Source organism: Pogona vitticeps, chromosome 2 (assembly GCF_051106095.1).
Source record: "Pogona vitticeps strain Pit_001003342236 chromosome 2, PviZW2.1, whole genome shotgun sequence".
In the NCBI taxonomy this organism is placed as follows: Eukaryota; Metazoa; Chordata; class Lepidosauria; order Squamata; family Agamidae; genus Pogona; species Pogona vitticeps.
The window spans coordinates 256,792,091-256,812,023 of NC_135784.1; the positions used below are offsets into that span (position 1 = coordinate 256,792,091).

A 19,933-nucleotide genomic window follows, 5' to 3' on the forward strand; every position below is an offset into this window, starting at 1 on the left:
GCTATGTAAGAACAGAAAGATCCAACATTCAGAACTCTTCTCTCTGATATTTTAATTCTTAAATGCATGAAGAAAAATTATATGAAGATGAATTCAGTTATGTGAACACCTACTTGGAAGTGGTACAACCCTGACACTCATTTGCCATCTCAGTGAAAACTAGGACTTAATCTTTAAAGTGGTATTGAAATGGATGAACTAAATTCATTAAAATTAAATTTTACAAATTACCAAAGGAAAAAAATGTAACTGTTCAGTAAAGAAAATGAAAATTTTATCTTCAAGCTCAGTATGTAATATAAATAATGAGGACACAACCATTTATATTTCATAAGGAAAGAAACTCCATCATTTTCTAAGTAGGTCAGATATAGTGCTCAAAACCCCTTTGCTAATGTTACTGTAATGCCTTATGTCTTGTAGAAACTTAAGGTGAATGAACAAATCATATGCAAGATTACCGATCCATCAATAACTACGTCATGCTATCAATAGCAGTGTTTAGAATCAGTATGGTAGATATGTAGAAACAGGGTCTGTTTTTATACCACATTTAATGTTGTGCTTATAAACTGTGATAATGTATTTACACTGCAAAAATCTGAATATTTTCTATTCAATTTTTAAATGAGGCTTTGTATTATATATGAAGTTTTAAATGGATATGGCAATAAAGAAGGATTAGGCAATAACTGTCTGCCTGAATAAGGCAACATAGTGCAGCTCTATGACCATCAGCTCAGCAAAGAGAATCTTAATGATTGCAAAGTACTCCCGTTTAATGCAGTAATGACTATAAACCTAGAATGTCCAGAAGTCATTACTAAACTGACACAGTTCAAGAAAAAATGATATAGAAGTCAAAGAGAAGACTGATATTATACAAGTTCTTGAAACATAGCAGTGGCATCACTTTTCTCTATATTTCGCAGCTTCTGATGAAAAAGTAACAAATTACTACTTCATTTTCCCAATAACTAAAGTAGAACTAAAATATATAGCTATATATGATAGCAAAGAACTTCACTCTTTTCCATATAATTATAACTTCTAGAGTTACTTTTACAGTTATGGTGGTGTGAACTCAATTAAGTAATATAAGGTGGTTCATGCTATGTGTCATGTTTCTGCCTTACAGTCTTTTGGGGGTACTGAGATGATAATAAGAAAAGCAGACGTACAGGCTCTGGACATAGTTTGTTTGCTCAATGAATTTAGATCATCTGAATTTAGATCATGTCTAGCAAATTCTAACACATTCAAATGTGATCTAGCCCTCATTTCTTATGGAATTACATGGATATTTTTCAAATTTAGGAATATATATTTTAAAAATTATTTTTGAAAAACAAAATAGTCATTTAATGAAGTAAATTCTTTCCTCTGTGTACAAGAACATTGTACACAGGCTCTAGAGTTCTATGCAAATAAAGAATGAAGAAACAGGTAATGCTTTGTGTATTAAATTTGCTGAAATGATAAATAATAATGACCATTTATTTACTTTGATAGCATCCATTTTAGAAGATGAAGTTTTTATTGGAGTTTTCTTTGAAACCTCACACACTGCCTGTTTGTTTGACTGGGAGGGACTTTTATGAGCTCTGGTGACTGTCTATTTACCAAGGACTAACCAATTATTCCTTCAAGCCTTTGATTTCAAAGAAAACTCCACTCTCTGCTGAGTGTTCTTTTCCCCCTCTCTTTCCTTGGTTGTTTGCTGTTGATCTGTTTAGTTGTTTGCTAAGTATGTATAAAGAAAGCAGCATATACAGTGGTGCCTCGCTTAACGAGCACCCCGTTTAACGACAAAATCGCATAGCGATTAGGTTTTTGCGATCGCATAATGTTGTTTTGAATGGGAAAAAATCACTTTACAATGATCGGTAAGCTGTTTCGCTTACCGATTTTCGCATAGCAATTTTTTTCCAACAGCTGATCGGCGGTTCCAAAATGGCCGCCGGAAAAAATGGCCGCCTGCTCTTTTTGGGGACAGATTCCTCGCTTACCGGGCAGCGAAAATCGCTGCCTTATGGAGGATTTTCGCTTAAAGGTAAGTTTTTACCCCACTGGAACGCATTGAAGGGGGTTTTTAAAATTGCATAGCGATTTTTCGGTTAGTGGTGATTTTTGCTGCACCGATTAACATCACTATGTGAGGCACCACTGTACAAGTCTCCAATTTCAAGTATCTGCAAGTAAAAATATGTTTTTCAATTCTTTCTACTCCAAATGTCTCAGAGTTGGTTACTGAGACTTTAAGTGCCAGTTAATGAGAATGGGATGGGCTCTGTGGAACTTACAACTATTCTCCTCTTTGGGTTTCTGTACTTCTACTGCATAGCAAAAGGAATTTTAGCAAAAATTCAAAACTCTGTAATGACTTGTAAGAGTATATTAAATGTCTTTCCCTAATCATATCAAGTTGTTGCTCCTATATAACATCTCATGAACAGATCTCGTTTTGATTTTTTTATATATCAGGAGATCGCAATACATTGTTTGTTTGAAGGTACTCAACCCGTGATTCTGAATTAAAAGTGAGTACCTTTGCTGTGAACTCTCTGACGTCTCAAAGCCTGGTCAAATTTCTTTCCTGCTTGTAACTGGACACTATCAGCACTCTCCATTTCCTGTCCTGAACTGTGGTATAATATTAATGTGTAACCTTCAACACTGTCAGTCAGTTTCAGATTCTTCCCCTCCAGTGGGGGATACAAATATTCTTAGATGGCAATTTTCCTTCACCATATGAAGCAAGAACAGTTCCTGTTAATTGCTATTGAAGTATTACAGTCATTCTATCTTTCAGTATTGCACTGTGAACTCAACACTTACAAGTCTCTCCGTGGCTCTACCAGTTGAATAATTCTTTGGGACAAGTCACTCAAGTCACTAAGAGTTGTGGCCCTTTTACAGTGAAGTAAAACTGGTTAGCTTTTAAGAGGCTACAAGTCTTGTCTTTTTATTTTTGGCTACAGAAATATAAGTCAGTCATGGAGACCTTACCCCACGGTTTCTGTGATTTTCCTGCCATTTGAGCTACAGGGGTTGCCACTTGTTGTCCATTGCCAGTGAATTCCATTTGAACATGTATCTGAGAACAGGGTATGTGAACAAGCCAATTGATTATCATCTTAGAACTGCAGAACAGAAAGGGACTCTATGAATCATCCAGTGTAACCTCTGTCAAGGAGGCACAGTAGAGAATTGAACTCCCAACCTCTTGCTACACAGCCAGAGACCAATTGTTACAGATATATCCAGCAGACAATTCTAATGGAGTAAACATGTAACAGAAGACTGAGCAACCCCAAGCCTGGCTTCTTCCCATTGCATGTTTGCCTTTTACAGCAGTAGTGGTGCAAATACTAAAGTAGAAAACAACCACCAATGGCTTTCCTTGCAGTCCATTTATCCCTCTAGCGATGCTTCAGATTTAAAATATAGTCCCCAAGCAACCTAACTGTAGTGAAAATTTCACCCAACAAAAAAGTGAGATTCCATATTCCAGGTATGGTGGGAAATTATTTTGCAGTCAGAAGCACAAGAATAAAAAAATGTATTTGGCACCATTGGCCATTTATGTTTCCTAAATTTAAAACGCTGTGTAGAGGGGTGGGCAGGAACAATTTGTTTCTGATCTTAATAGAAATGATCAATATTCTCAAGAATTATATGTGTGGAACTCTAGCAGCTCAAATAGGGTTTTTGTTTTGTTTTGTTTTGTTAAATGAATCTTTCAGAAAGTTAGAGATATGGTTGTGCCAAATATACCAGGCAGGTTTTTATACATGTTGGCTCTATACATAAGTGGTCAGATGAAATTCATGCTTTATAATATCAACAATTTCATCATTTTAATATTTAATAACATAGTAAATATTACAGGTAATCCAATGATAAGTCAGTGTTGGTCTGGGGCTTCATTCTTCATGAAGCAGAAATAAATGGTAATGTCCAATGAAACTTCTCAAATTTCAGTATTGAAGGTCTTTTGTAAGGTGAAAGTAAGCAGACAAGATACGTATCAGTATGCTTTAAGGGCAAAAGACAAAAGAGATTCCACTTTTTTCCACTGAATTGCTCTTAGACCCACAAATTGTGTACATTCTGGTGGCACTCCAACCAGGTATAGGAGTTTACATAAGATCACAATTCTACATTGTGCAAACTCTTTCAATCTGTATTGCATACTTTGAGGGGACAGTGCAGTAGACCTATCACCCCACCCTCCTGCTGTTTAAAACCAAGGATTTTCTTCCTAAACAAACAAGCAAAATATTTAAAATTCTAAGATACAAGAATGAAAGATTGTGGCGTTGAAATGACATAATGCTTGGCACTCAGAAATGCTGCACTTGCTCACTTTTCTCTCCTGCATTTGTTGCCAATATGGAATAGTGGGGGGGGGGGGCTTAATCAGGGGAAACTTCTTCTGAACTTTTCATCCAGGTTTTTGAAATCCTGTTCTAAATGATATGCTTTTTTTCTGACACATTTATGACAGCCAGAGGCAAAGTCTGGGGCTGGAGTCCCGAAGGCAGTTCGTGTCGTTCTGCCAACTCCTGCGACGTTGCTGGAACCAGTTGTATTGGCTCATGCCTTTCCATTGGACCATTTCAGCAGTGTGGAGAGGAGGGATTTGCTGCTTGGGTAACAGCCTATCCTCCATATTACTTTACCCAGGCTTCATGCTCTGGAGAGGACACTCCTCGATTCAGAGCGTGTTACCACAGTCTCTCAAGACTGAAGGATGCCTATGCTATATGTTATGACAGCTAAAAAAAAATCCATGTGCATTGTAATTTATGAAATTTATTGATCACTCGCTTTCAAGATCAAATTTTTTGCTAAAGCTGATAATGAAACTAGAATGTTTATGTACCTGGAAATGGATAAGGGAGTGAGCCTACTAGTAGTAGAATTTTTGTGTTCAGAGTGATGTCTTTAAACGCATAAAATACAACGGGTTGCTGTCAGCTAGTATCTTGTTTAGTGTTTCTTAATAAAGTCTGTTTCACAGAAACATGTGGAATGTCAGCAATTGTTCTTATTTAGAATATTGTTAGAAGTGCCCCAGATATAAGCTGACTGATAATCATACATGGTTTATGTAACATGTCATATCTGATTTATAATGATATTCAGTATTGATGGAAATTTAACACAGAATTTATTTTAGGAATATCTAACATTTATTGAATTCTTTGTTTGATATATTTTGCCTTGTGTTGTGCTCTATAATTCTGTAGCAGGAATGGAATGTCTTCTAACATTTTGATATAATACATTCAACAAACATTTGAGAATAATACTATGTCATCACCCAACACTAACTTCAAATAAGCAAAGATTGTTGTTTCTAATTCCTAATTTCTTTTTCTGCTTTGATTGATACTGTAAATATCATCTGTTAAAGATCACTTGGTCTCTTATTAGCGGAGGAATTCTATGCAATACTCAGTTTTTTTGTATCTTCTTTGGACGTAATAGAGTATTGTTTTTATCACTGGTTCACATATGGTCTTCTCCTAAAAGGGATAATCAGCTTGAGAGTATAGTTTAATCTATGATAAATGCAATGTGTGTGCGCGCACACACACATGTGTGTATGCATGCACAATGCACTCATATGCATTTGCAAAAAAAAAATATACAGTGGACCCTCGACTTACAGATGGCTCGACTTACAGACTTTTCGAGTTACAGACTTCTCTGGCTGCAAAATTTAGATTTGACTTGCAGCCAGAGAATCGACTTACAGACCAGAAAAAAACCAAAATGGAATAAAAATAGAATAAAAACCACTGGTTATGGGATTAATCGGTTTTCGGTGCATTGTAGGTCAATGGAGATTCGACTTACAGACTTTTCGACTTGCAGCCACCATTCCAATACGGATTAATTCCTTAAGTAGTGGGTCCACTGTAGATATACAAAATTTCTTCTTCTAACTACCTAGACCAGCAGAAGGCAAGCTGTGGCCCTTCAGACATGTCCACAAAGTGGGCAAGGTGGGGTGCCTTCTTGTTGACCCCAGGAATTCTAGACTTAGTATCTTTTCCAGTACACACAAATAAAAACTACAGTCAAGTCAACAATTCCTAGGTATCGTTAATAGACTTTGCAGCCTTCCAACACATTATTTTTGTGGGCAACCTTGCCTCCCAGTACTAGCCAACATAGGCAATAGTGACAGGTGCTTGGATGGAGGTGACACATTATCCAGGTTTTGCCCAATTTTTAATATGCCACCAGATGCTTAGTCACTGGAGCTAGAGAATAGAATAGAATAGAATAGAATAGAATAGAATAGAATAGAATAGAATAGAATAGAATAGAATAGAGCAGTGAATATTTGGGTCATCATTGCACTGGAAAGGAAGAAATATAGTTTGTTGTTGTTTAATTGTTTAGTTGTGTCCGACTCTTCCTGACCCCATGGACCAGAGCACGCCAAGCCCTCCCGTTTTCCACTGCCTACCGGAGCTGGGTCAAATTCATGTTGGTAGCTTCAATGACACTGTCCAATCATTTTGTCCTCTGTCGCTTACTGCTAATATAGATTAGCAGTGTCATATATGTTTCGCATTCAGAAGGTTCCAGGTTCAAGTTCCACCATATATAAGTGAGCAAGGAAGGCCTTCAGTCTGAAAAACTAGATGCATCAACTATATCAGTGGTTCTTAACCTTTTTGAAAGAAACGCCTCCTTGAGCCATTGAGGAAGTTATCATCGCCCCCCTCCCTGAGGTGATGATATCTTACCTACCTACCTACCTACCTACCTACCTACCTACCTACCTACCTACCTACCTACCTACCTACCTACCTACCTACCTACCTACCTACCTACCTACCTACCTACCTAGTCTCCCTCCCCACCCGGGTGCGAGGCAGCTCTTCACAGGGCGAGGATGAGGACCCAAGAGACACTTTCCTTCCACCCGATCCACACTCAATGCTCCCCTAAAGGAGAAAGGCGAGACGTGGCAGGTAGAAAGAGCTGGATCATCTGGCGGCGGCAGCAGCACCGGATCTATTGCCAGCACTGCGGCTGCAGTTGCCTTCACAGGTTTGGCTTGCTCCAGTGCCCCCCTACCGCCCCCCTTCTGTTCTTTCGCCCCCACACCGCCCCTTTTCATTCTACCGCCCCCCTGAAAAATGAAATCGCCCCCTGGGGGGCATTATTGCCCACGTTAAGAACCACTGAACTATATGGCTAGTTATAAGAGAGCTTCCTGTAAGCCAAAGGTTGGAAATAACAAGAAGGCCAAATAAGTGCAAAACCTCATCACTGCAATTTTGACACTGACAATGTAAAATATTCATATATTTAAACTGGTTCTTTAGTCTTTGACTAAAGTAGTAACATGATTGCTTTAAATTTATATCCTTATTTTATTTTCTATCATTAGCACATGTGCTCATATATCACTCTGCTAAAAACAATATAATTTTCAAGGGCTACTGAGAGATGCAATTAGTGTATCTTAGTAAGCACTCTGTACTGCAATCTTAAAGCAAAGTTCTGTTTAATATATTTTAGTCCAAGATCTTCATGGGCCCTCTTAACAAAATATGAAATCCCATTGGGCAATATTTATTACACCAGAAATCCCAAATACTGTCTGCCTGATATTTCTGGAAAATCTCCAAAACAAGGCTGTATAAAAATTTTATTCCACTGCTTAATTGGTTTTATACTTTTTTTAAAAAAAAATGCCCTAAATCTGACTTCTTCTAATTTAAATCTACTATTTCTTCCTCTGTTCTCAACTGATATGAGGAATAACTGCTCATGTTTTTCAAAATATTTGCAGGCTGATGACATTATTTCCTGTAAGGTAGGCATAGCTCGAGAAATGCAGAAATTTTCTTTGAACATGTATAATATTTATAGAAGTTACCAGATTCAGTTCCGAACAAGCAGACATATATTTTGAATGAAAGCTTGGGGGAAAAGCAGAGAACATAATTGGAATGAAAGCTGAGGAGAGGGAATTTTCTCTTGTTTTAATGTGTTTTTAATACTGCCTTTACCTACAAGATTTTAATATTATCAAAGAATCACGGAATAATTGAGCTGGAAGGAGCTTATAAGGTCATTGAGTCCAACCCATGCTCAATGCAAGAATCCAAATCAAACATAATGTTGTAATAATGTATTCTTTTACCTTTAATATTGATTCTCTTAATTCTATAAGCCGCCTTGGACCATTTTTGGGAGAAAGGAGGCATATAGATATTTTATATTAGTAAAATAAATAAAATTTAGGAGGACTATAATGCTCAAACTCTCCAATCAGCATAGCTACTTGCTGGGGGATTGTGGGAGATTGCTGGGGGATTCTGGGAGTCTAAAAATAAGTTTACTAGGAATGGAATGAGCTACAAATTCCAAAAATGTGGTTTCACAATGCAAAATTTGAATTAAGAAGATGGGGAGTGACAAAACTACTAATGGTTGTTGTGGGTTTTTCTGACTCATTGGCCGTGTTCCGAAGGTTGTTCTTCCTGACATTTCACCAGTCTCTGTGGCCGGCATCTTCAGAGGACAGGAGTAGGAACTCTGTCCGTGCTCTTCAGAGGACAGGAGTAGAATTCCTACTCCTCTCCTCTGAAGATGCCGGCCACAGAGACTGGCGAAACATCAGGAAGAACAACCTTCAGAACATAGCCAAAGAGCCTGAAAAACCCACAACAACCATCAGATCCCGGCCGTGAAAGCCTTCAAGAATACAAAACTACTTATCTTCCCAAAATAAAAAAATGAAATTAGATCCGATGATATGCAAAAATAGTTCACCTGAATACTCTGTTTAAAGTAAACAACAAGCACATTCTACCCAAGATGGCAAATCCTGAGTTTTTACTTAAAATGGTAGCTGAAGCAAATCTCCATGTCATACAAATTGGAAGTTGTGAAATTTAACATTGAAAATTAACACTGTTATAAAACAGAAAAGGAAACTTCTGGTTGCCATATCTGTTTCAATACTGAGTACTGTAATAAAAGGAATCCCTGTAATTGTATCATTTGCAGTAAAAAATTCTGTGATGTAGTTTGATCATTCTGTTGGTAGATTTTACAAATGTGATCAATTAAAAGCATAGACCCTCTATTTTCTGAACTTCTATTGCACGAAAGCTATTGCAAAAGCAACTAATCATGAAATGAAAAACTGCTTATTCTAGAAATCCTCCTTCTAAGTTTACAAAACAAGTTGTTGGCGAGGATGGAGAGGAGAAAAGTATGTGATGAAATAATGAGTATATTTCGCCCAGTAGACAAACTGCAAGATAATAAACCAAACAAAATGTTAGCAATTCAGTCATGTTGATTTAACTTAGAAGACATAGTCAAATCTAGACATAATCTAATTAATATTATTCCATCAGCCTAAAAACTTTTACTATTATCATTGCAAATGATGAATTTACATGATGCTTTAAAAAAATAAAATACAACACAGGAATGGGTGAGAGTAGGGAGCTTTGGGTGTACAAAAGAAGAATATATTTGGATTTTTTCCCCTCCATAAATCGAAGCAGTGGATAAAAATGGTGCTTCTAAGAGCTCACTTTTGAGTCCAGGATCTTTGTGGGCCCTCCTCTCAGTGTCATGACAGAAAGTTCAGGAAACATGTTTACTTCAATTAATCATGCTTAGCTACAAGCGAAAACAGCAGAACCTGAAAAGTTACTTTTGAAAAGCAATTATAGGGCTAAATCAAGTTATTACTCCCGAACCGAACTGTCCATTGAACCAATGGGATTTGTTTAAGTGTTGGCTTAAGAAGTCCCATTCATTCCATAGTTCTACTCTAGCTATGACTAACAATTTGACATAGCCCATTGTTCCAAGGATTCTCTCTCCTACAGTAGTTGCTGGTATAGTTATGATTTTAAAGAAACACTTTGCTTTCATATTTTGTTGTCTTCCATTTTGTAAATGAAAAATATTAGGACAGTTTTTAAAAATAAGTAGAAGAATTATCTTCCATTATCTTTTAAACAACTGCTACTAACTCCTGCCCTATGATACAAAATACACTATCTTCCCATCTGCTTCATCATTCACAGCAGAGCCTGAAACTAGGACTATCAGACTCAATTATACACTTCAATTACACACTTCTTTGCTTCAACATAGCACTGGAGGTGACAACGTAAAGAGAAGAAGCAATCTGAGGGATGTTTAGCCCTTCAGACGGAAATGCTTTCCACAAATGGGTAGTTTACCTTGTGAAGGAAAGCGTCTTAGCTCCATTGTAAGGCATGTGTTTTGCATGCAGAAGGGTGCAGATTCAGCCCTGGGAACTGCCAAAAAGAGCCGCAAAGGCTCTTGTCTAAAACTCTAGAAATCCACAGTCAATTAATATTGACAATACTGATCTAGATGATCCAATGGTCTAACTCCCAAGAGGCAAGACGCAATGTTTACAACATGTGCCTGACATAAGGTACAGTGTAGACCTTGCAAAAGTTGCTTTCTCAGATTACAACTCCTGGAACTTCTCAGCCAGCATGAATATTAGGGATTCTGAGAGTGGCGATTTTTTAAAAGCAGATAAACTTTCCCATTCTCTGGTGTTGAGAAATTGTGTCGGGGGATGGTTTTCTAGGAGATAGCTGTAGATAAGAGAAAGAATCAACACCTCTCTCTCCCCCCCATCACTTTTCTACTCCCAGCTGCCTCTTCTTTGCCCTACTTTGAAAAACAAAAGAAAAAAACAAAAGAAAAAAGTCATCTTGGAGTCCAAGAATTTACTGAATATGTTAAATGTGCAGGCAAAACCTTACTTTCTTTTAGGTGATTCATTATTCTTTGTAATTTAATCATGAATGCACATGGTTTTCAATTGTTTACTTGGAGTTTGTCAGAATTAATTCTTTCAACCACAACTTCCAGGTGTGCCTAGCCGTTTATTTTATTTCTTTGAATGCTTATTTATAATGTTATTGCTCCATGTCTATTTATTTTATCATGTTGTACACCACCCAAAATAGCACATTACAATAAGGGGTGGTATACAAATTAAATAAATAAATAAATAAATAAGCATGGACTTTGCCTCATACTCAATGTGAGAGATTAGGAATTGACAAAACAAGGACTCACAAATCTGTTAGACATTGACATACCTATCAACACCCTCTGTCTGGATAGGCAAAACTCTCAGTTTCACTTTCTCTCACATTTCATGGTTTCCTTAACTGTGCTTTTCCCCACTGAATTTATAAATAAATTAATTAATCCTGGAGCGTTCTATCAAAAATCAAACTAAAATACAGTACATGGTTAAAATTAACTCCCAGCATCGAGTTTAAAGTGGCTGGATACAGGAAAACTGGAAGTATCATAAGAGGTAGAATTAGCTGGATAAATTCATCATTTTATGTTAGTTGCAGTGCAGAACAAAGGTGAGGGAAGATAACTGGGGGAGGGGGGTCTGATCCAACATTTATTTCTTGCAAACAAAAAAATAACATGTTCATTCACAGAAACAAGGTTCTAAGGAAGAAAACTAAATGTTGATTATCAAGGTCAGATCAAAATTAAGACAAAAACTATTTCTAATTCTTATGATGTTATTCTTCCAGGCAATTATACCTGTCTGAAATATCACACGCAAACAAAACCATACCATTTCCCAACTGACCAATTATAAAACTAAACCAAGCTTATTTGCCAAATCCAGATTGAGGCAACTCAATTTAAAATAAACAAACTCTCTGTTTCTCTTAAGGATATGATACTTCTAGAGATGAAATCAATTTTTCATCCAGTATGTAGCAGAACTCCCTAAAGTTTAGTGAATCTGGGTTTTAATTGTTAAAAGTTGTTTAGCAAGACTTCACTGTATAGTAAGAAATATAAGACATAAATATGTGTTTCTCTGGTTCATTGCAGAATCCCTCATGCTTGTAACAGAGGTGCAACCTAAGATTTACATCTAATTCAAAACAATGCTGATCGCTCCGTCTTCATTTGTAATTTCTTCCTCATGTTCAAACACTCTTTTTTTCTAAGTTGAGTTGCTTAATACTTTGATGCAAGGGTAACTCATAGATCCTCCTTTATAAGCTGTTCCTTTCACTTAGACCTCATATTTCAACAACTCTAAATACAACATTGGATATTTTACCCCTGGTGAAGCAGTTCTCTTCAGTCTTCTTTCAGCTAACTTTAAATTTCTGTCATGTTTCGTTATTTACCAAACTATGGATAAACAGGCTACTTATTAAAGTACTAACACAACTGCCAAAGAAGTCTGTAACATGATGCTTTGTTATTAGAAGACCCATGTTCATTTTTCATTGTAATAGAGACAAGACTGGTTGTTGTGGGTTTTTCGGGCTCTTTGGTCATGTTCTGAAGGTTGTTCTTCCTAACGTTTCGCAGTCTCTGTGGCCGGCATCTCTGAAGATCCCAGCCACAGAGACTGGCAAAACATTAGGAAGAACAACCTTCAGAACATGACCAAAGAGCCCAAAAAACCAACAACAATCATTAGAGCCCGGCCATGAAAGCCTTCACGAATACAGAGACAAGACTCCTCAGCCAATGTATTTATTATACAGAATGAAATGATTTGTAAAGGTCTACTGGAAAAATAGGTATGCAATAAACATACATTGACTTACTTAACACACTAATTTGGATAAATCTTGAAAATCCAGTAAAAACAACGAAGTACCACTACTCTTTAGCAAGACCTTCCAGAAGCATTAATAGCAATAGCGTTTTTTATCCCTTGTTTATTGATATAAATGTTAGCTGGTACAAAATATCTTGCAAGAAAGGATTCAGATGTCTGAAGCTAACGGCAAGCAACCATATCATCATAAACACATTATTTATTTCATGCAAAATAATATGCTTTGGAGAACCTTATACATTTACTTATTATAAACTATTATGACTACCCAATGTTGCAAAACCTAGAGGCTACATAGTTTTCCAACCCCACATAAGTGCTTTCTCTGGCCCTCTTTTTTCTTCTTCTCATCCACTCAAGCGTTTGCCTTCCTTGCTGGTCTTTCTCTACACCATGATGTTAGGCCAACCTTTTCCACTGCTCACTCTCCCTTTTCAACCACAGTAGACTTCCCATTCTACACTACCAATTTCAAAGTATCAGATACAACTGCTGTTCTGACTGACTTCACCCAGCAGAAGACCTAATAGAGTAGGAGAAGGGAAAGAGTGAAGAAGGAGCTGAGTTACACCAGATCCAAACACCCTCCAATTGAAGAACATGGACCCTACGGCAAAACAAAATAAGGACATAGTGAGGGTAGCCCTAAGAAACTTCCAACACCTTTAGATTGGGAGGGGATTGGGTTCAGCTTAGCATCTACTGATCTAGTGTTAGTCATCTTCACTGGTTAGGACTGTGTTCATAGTCCATTCTTTACTTCTGATCCTTTATCTGAGGTCAATAACCAAATGAATATTCAACCCCAGCTTAACTTTCTGGTTTCTCAATATTCACATGTATTTTTGTGTATCATCCAACTTTCCATCTGAAGCATGGGATTTATTTAACAATTGAAAAACCAACAACTTGTTCCCTTCACAGCTCTCAGACAGATCAAGAACAAGCAAAGGCTACTTGCATACCACTACAACCTCAATAAAGCTGTTCTAAAATTTAAAACCACACTTGCAGCATCACAGTAGTCATGAAGGTCCATCCCGAACCCGGTGCTCCTCAACATGTTTATTAGTGACTTGGATGAGGGAGGTCAGAAATATTTAACAAGTTTGTTAATGAGAAAATTGGATGGAATAGCTAATATCTTGGAAGACAGGAACAAAATTTAAAAATACGTTAATAGGCTTGAGCACTGGGCTGAAAACAATAAGTGCAAAATTCCACACCTAAGGAGGGGGGGGGGAGAAACAAATGTGTAGTTACAAGATGGGGGATAGTTAGCTCAAAGAAAGGTCTTGGAATTGTTATAGATCACAAGCTGAATATGAAACAACGGTGCAATGTGGCTGCAAAAAAAGGCTAATAGTATTTTAGGATGCATCAAGAGAAGTATAGTTTCCAAATCCCATGAAATACTCATTCCCTTCTATTCGGCACTAGTTAGGCCTCATCTTGAATACTATGTTTGGTTCTGGACACTGCACTTAATGAAAGAAGCTTACAAACTTGAACAAGTTCAGAGGAGGACAACAAGGGTGATAAGGGGACTGGAAACCAAGACGTGAGAGAAAACTGAACAAACTGGGTATGTTTAGCCTTCAGAAAAGAATACTGAAGGATATATGACAGTGTTTTTCAAATACTTGAAAGACAGTCATACAGAGGAGAGACAGGATCTGTTCTCGATCATCCCAGAGTACAGGAAATGTGGTAATGAGCTCAAGCTACAGGAAGCCAGATTTCAGCTGAATATCAGGAAAAATTCCTAGCTGTTAGAGCAGTATGACAACGGAACCAATTACCTTGGTGTGTGGTGAGTGCCTCAATGCTGGAAGCATTCAAAAGAAAATTGGACAATCATGTGTCAGAAGTACATTGATTTATATTCTTGCGATGAGAAGGAGGTTGGATGTGATGGCCTTATAGGCCCCTTCCAACTCGTTTATTCTATGATTCTGTCAAAGAATATTTTGCTCGGAAAAATATGCTTTTCACTTCCAACTCTTGCCTACTAGGGCACAGCCCAATGGCAGCATGTATGTGTTACTTATATAATGCCCTCATCCTGATTATAGCTGTGCATGAACAGCCTTTGAAATTCTCCTCCTCATGCTCCCCCCTTGTAAGAACAGAAATTGGGAAAATAATTTCACTGCCTTTCTCCAGATGAAGGATACATTTTTTAACAATTTCTCAGAAGTGGAGCTTATAGCAAGTGGTGACAATAGCAACTGTGTGGGCAGCGTGACCATTACTTCCTTCCACCACAGTGCCTTCTGCCTAGTGCCTGCTAAGAAACTGCTGTTGCAATTCTGAAGGTGAGAGAAGAAATTCTGGAAATAATTATGCAAAGCAAACATTGACTTCTAGAAGAGAAAGAAAAGGAAGTTTTCATTTCCAAGCAGAAGTCTTCTGAAAATTTATGGCTCAGCACTAATTATTGTCCTTTGGCATTCAGGACTATGTCCAGTCTTTCCAAATGCCCCCTGTAATGCAAATGCTTATAATACAGCTCTTTTCCTGAAATCCCTGTATTGAATATGAGGGAAGACTGAATTGTATCTAGTTCCATGAAAAAGGTGAAGCTACTGCTGTGTCATGATTTTTAGCCTTTGATTCCCCCAAAGTTTTATTTCTATATGAAAGAGGCTTCTATTTTATTCCCTCATCCTCAGGGCAATTTTGAGCTTACTGCAATATTGTTGGTTTCTTTTCTTTCTGCTACATATCCCATCATTTCAATGCATCTTCCTTCACTGCCTGCACTTCCTAATCTGTAAAAAAGCCCTGTTATTACATTTTCATCTGGGCTTTAACTGAAATGTGGGAAGTAATAGGGAGGGCCAGCTGACAGAAGAGTGATTGTAAATGAAAGGCAAGCCATGCACATCCAATCCTTAGCCAGGTAAAATAAAATCAGAAGTATCCTGAATTTCACCCATGAACATTTCACTAAAATTTCTCCCCATTTGAAAGTTCTTTGGAGGAATTTCTTTTCTGTTAAAGTGACTGAATGACAATGAATTTCCAGATGAATTTCCAGATGTTTCCAGATGTATCCAGATGAAGGATACGTGTGTTTTTTTTTAACAATTTCTCAGAAGTGGGGCTTATAGCAAGTGGTGACAATAGCAACTGTGTGGGCAGCGTGACCATTACTTCCTTCCACCACAGTGCCTTCTGCCTAGTGTTGAATTTCTCACAGGAGAAATTTTCAGCATGGCACTAATCATTGTCATATTACGCTGAAAGACATCAGCAGCGATGGCAAACAATTCTGTCTGACACAACTTGAAAAGATGCTACCATGAAGGAAAAAATGGTGTCAAGCCAGCACTACTGGATTTATATGGTATAAGGCAGTCACTTTCTTTTATGGTCTTTCTACCACGCTAATGCTCTAAATACTATATGATATGGTTAACAAGTCATCAAATACACTACCAATATCTCAGTAAACTGCATTGCATTTTCTGAACAACAATGTCTTTTTTTGTGTATCCAAACAAACCAATATTTTGGCCCTCTGTGATGGAACAATCACAAATTGGTGCTCAGCAAAACATCATGTGTTGCAAGCTCAGATGGCTTCCCCTTCATTTCCAGCTGAACATATGTTACTGACAACAATGAAAACCAAGTTCTTAGTCCCATACAGAAAAGTAAGTACATCTACCCCTAGCTGTTATTTTTCAAAGCACATTGTCTTCATTCACATCCATATATATCCACCCAGGTTTTAAAAAGTGAAACAGGAATTCACTGACTCTAGGGGAACACCACAGTAACACTGAAAATCACCCATCTTCATCTGCAAATTACTTTCAAGCATTCAACACGTATTTTTTTGAATGCAACACATATTTGTAATGAAGCCAATGAACTGAACGGGGATTTCTGAATAGGTAAGTTCAAGACTGTATTCTGACTATGCTTTATTGGGAAGAGATGTAAAGAAGTTGTCAAAGTGACGGGCTGTTAACTTGCCACATTCTTTAGAAAAGAAACATATTACTCCATGTAGAGGCATGATCTAGCAGACAATAACTCTCCTGTAAAAATAAGTATAATTCTTCCTTTTCAATCAAAAAGGTATCATTTTTATAATAGTGTTTTATTTTTGGTTGGCATGTATATCTCCCTCTATTGGCTTAAAGTATGATCTTCATATTCGTATCTCAAGGTTTTTCATTAATGATTGTACCTGCTCCCTTTATCAAACACACAGCACAACTTTCTAAAAATTAATTTATAAAGTATTATTAGTATCAATATCTGTGCTCCTTTGTTAACAAAGGCAAGATGAAAGGTTTTTACAACATGATAAATATCACTTTTTGATAAAGCTGCTATTTAGGAGATTTCCTCAGCCAAATGCCAGCATTCTGTGTATGCTTACTGGGGCAGAAACTTTCATTCGTTTTGCTAATAGGCTCTGAATAAGAAGATTAAATTGCAGAGACACCACTTTGCAGTGGCTTTAGAAATAAATACAAATACTCCCCACAAAAAGGCAAACCTTACAACATACCAACATCTTACATTTTCTTTCATGTTTTGTCACATTATGCAAGGAGTAAATTTACCATCTGTGTACCATATACATGTATCACAAAGAAAAGAAATCTCTCATTCTCTATTTTTAAAAACACATCAGTTTAACAATGGATTTCCAGAAATAACGTGGAATAAAGGTACGAATATCCTTTTGTTTTACCCCTGCATGTTTATATATATGCCTCTTTGAGGAGAAAAGATGTTTACAATGCAATCTTTTGCATGTCTACTCATAAGCAATCCTCTCCGAGTTCAATGGGACTTCGCTCTAGCAAGTGTGTACAGGATCACAGCCTACATTGCATAAACAAGTATAGACAAAACTTCTGATACATAGAGCTGTCCACAGTGCTGAACAGGAAAGCGACAATGTAAAAGGAGATTATTTTCTTTTTTTTAAAGCTTAAAAATGGAGTTTGAAAGTAAAAGTTTTTAAAAGCTCAGATTTTTTTATCTAAAGTCAAACAAGATAACCTTCTTTCCATACAGTGAGATATACAGTGAAAATTCTTAGTGTGTTCTAAAAGGAAATAAACAAAGAACTGTAGAAAAAACTCTAGCCTACCCATGTTGGCTTCCATGTTGCCTAAAGCTTTTATTCCACAACCAAAATAATTGATTGTGATACTTAGCATAATAACATTGCATAACTATCTGAAACTTCCATCACTAAGATTTCTGGGGAGCATGCTACTGGGAAGGCCAAAGAAACAACCTGTACTGCTTAAGCTCCTATGAGACTCTCTGAAATGAAAAGAACCCACTCAGATTTCCTTCTGGATAGAGTCTCCATTTGGTAACCTAACATTTCAGCACACAATGCAGAGTGACAGCCTTCCAAACTAAACAATATATTGCAGGATAATTAAATACATGTTTTTCTATCCCTGTTAACATGCATTATGTTGATTAGGTTTCCTTCATATGAAATACGACTGTATAGCCCACAAAAACTACCATGTTGTGAACTCACATAAACATTTTTGCTATATATGCTAGATTTGGACATATTAAGGGCTGCAACCACCCCCACCCAAAACAGCAGGCTTATTTATGTGCACTGATATTGATTGTTGTTAAAATAATATATTTCTAATGGAAGTCTGAGAGACAGAGTGAGCCAATTGTGGTTAGACAGATGGAAAAATAGTACTTTGTTTACCACATCCTGACGTTTGAAATGTGTCAAGAGATTTAACAATAGCTTGATGTCTACAGCTGTTTCCATATTTTAAGGAAACTTCGAGCTACTTCTCTGGAAACTGAGGAAACTTCATTGCTATTATGTAGTGAGGCTTTTAATATGAAAGGATAGTAATGACACTTTAAGCAAGCTGTCATTATTTATTGAAGATTCCTCTTCCTACCACTAGTGTAAAGTCTTTGTGATTCCTTAAGCTCTTATTGAATTCAAATAGTCTAGATTCAATAATCTTCATATGGATGTTGGGTCTGTTTCTGAGAATTCGCAAGGAGAAGTCACTGAATGACTGGTGATGCACATTTTATAACGTGAATTGCTCATTCTTCCAACACTGGGTTTTATATTGCTCAGAAGTAAATTCCAGTGTCCACTGTGTAAGTATGCAAATAATTGTGCCCCTTTAGTTATTTCTAATTGCATACACTCATTTATTTATAAATGAGGACTGTTTCTTTTTACAGATCAGTTCTAATCAAATGTGCATTTTTTTAAAAAATCAAGAGTATGTTCTTTGGATCTGCTCTGTTATCTGTTCTAATTTGCTAGTAAAATTTTATTCATCTTTTATGACAAGCAGTAAGCTTCTACAACCTTCGGCTGACTGCAAGAGGCTTACCTTATTTGCAGTACTGAAACTAATGCAATATTATTGGAACTTGGGAGATATTAACTCAGATTTATTGCAAATAAAGACATAGATATATAGAAATTGATTTGTAACTAGTTTAGGGCTTCCAAGAGAAACATATGCAATATAAAGAACACATATGCATTACAGTTTACCAAATACATCACAAAATATTGTTTTTGCTCAAGCTGATGAATCAACATCAGCTTTAGTGAGAAGGAAGGTGTTTGCAGCTGCTATCTTACATACATGTATCTAAGTGACTCCAATCAAATTCCGTGGGACTTAGTTCTGGATAGAAATGCATAAGATTCCACAAGCAATGGTTAGAAGAAACAATGAGTGGACTTGCTACTCGAGTGGCGCACAAATTAAATCAGTCAGATCCTATGACCTTGAAAAAAGCATGTACTCTACCTAAAGACCTTCAAAATTTGTGGTTGGTTTAGAAATGCCCTAATAGGTGATGCCCTAACACAACAGCTTCCTGGTGTGTGTGCATGGGTGTGTGTGTGTGTGTAGCCTGCATAAATAAATTGCAAACCACCCAGAGAGTGCTTTAAGCACTATGGGGTGGTATATAAGTAGCACACTTTTTAGTATATGATAGTGATAGTCCATTACCTGCTGGTATTTCCCTTTACAAATATTTTTTTAAATTGTTCAGGCGGCGGGAGGGAGGGAAGTAACCATAGCCTTGTCTATAAGTTCTCTGGAATGAAAAATTGAACAGTGTTGTATAAAAATATCAGGTATGTTCTGCCAACAGATTTTCTTCGTGGATATAACTTCCATGGCTTGCGTCCTATACACAATTATATGAAAACAAATACCACTAAAACTAATGGGACTTACTGTATTTCCTAAGTCAACATGC

General features: G+C 37.0%; 1 protein-coding gene and 1 long non-coding RNA gene across 2 annotated transcripts in view; both read right to left on the bottom strand.

Annotated features, from left to right (window-relative positions):
* The window catches only part of KCNN2 (potassium calcium-activated channel subfamily N member 2), a 104,225-nt gene that overhangs the window by 80,997 nt on the left and 3,295 nt on the right, over window positions 1-19,933 (bottom strand). The gene's annotated exons all lie outside the window — the stretch shown is intronic.
* On the bottom strand, window positions 2,963-7,084 carry LOC144587010 (uncharacterized). Its single transcript, XR_013542136.1, has 2 exons — window positions 6,807-7,084; window positions 2,963-6,770 (listed from the first exon to the last, which is right to left on the bottom strand). It is a non-coding gene; the product is annotated as an uncharacterized LOC144587010 (long non-coding RNA).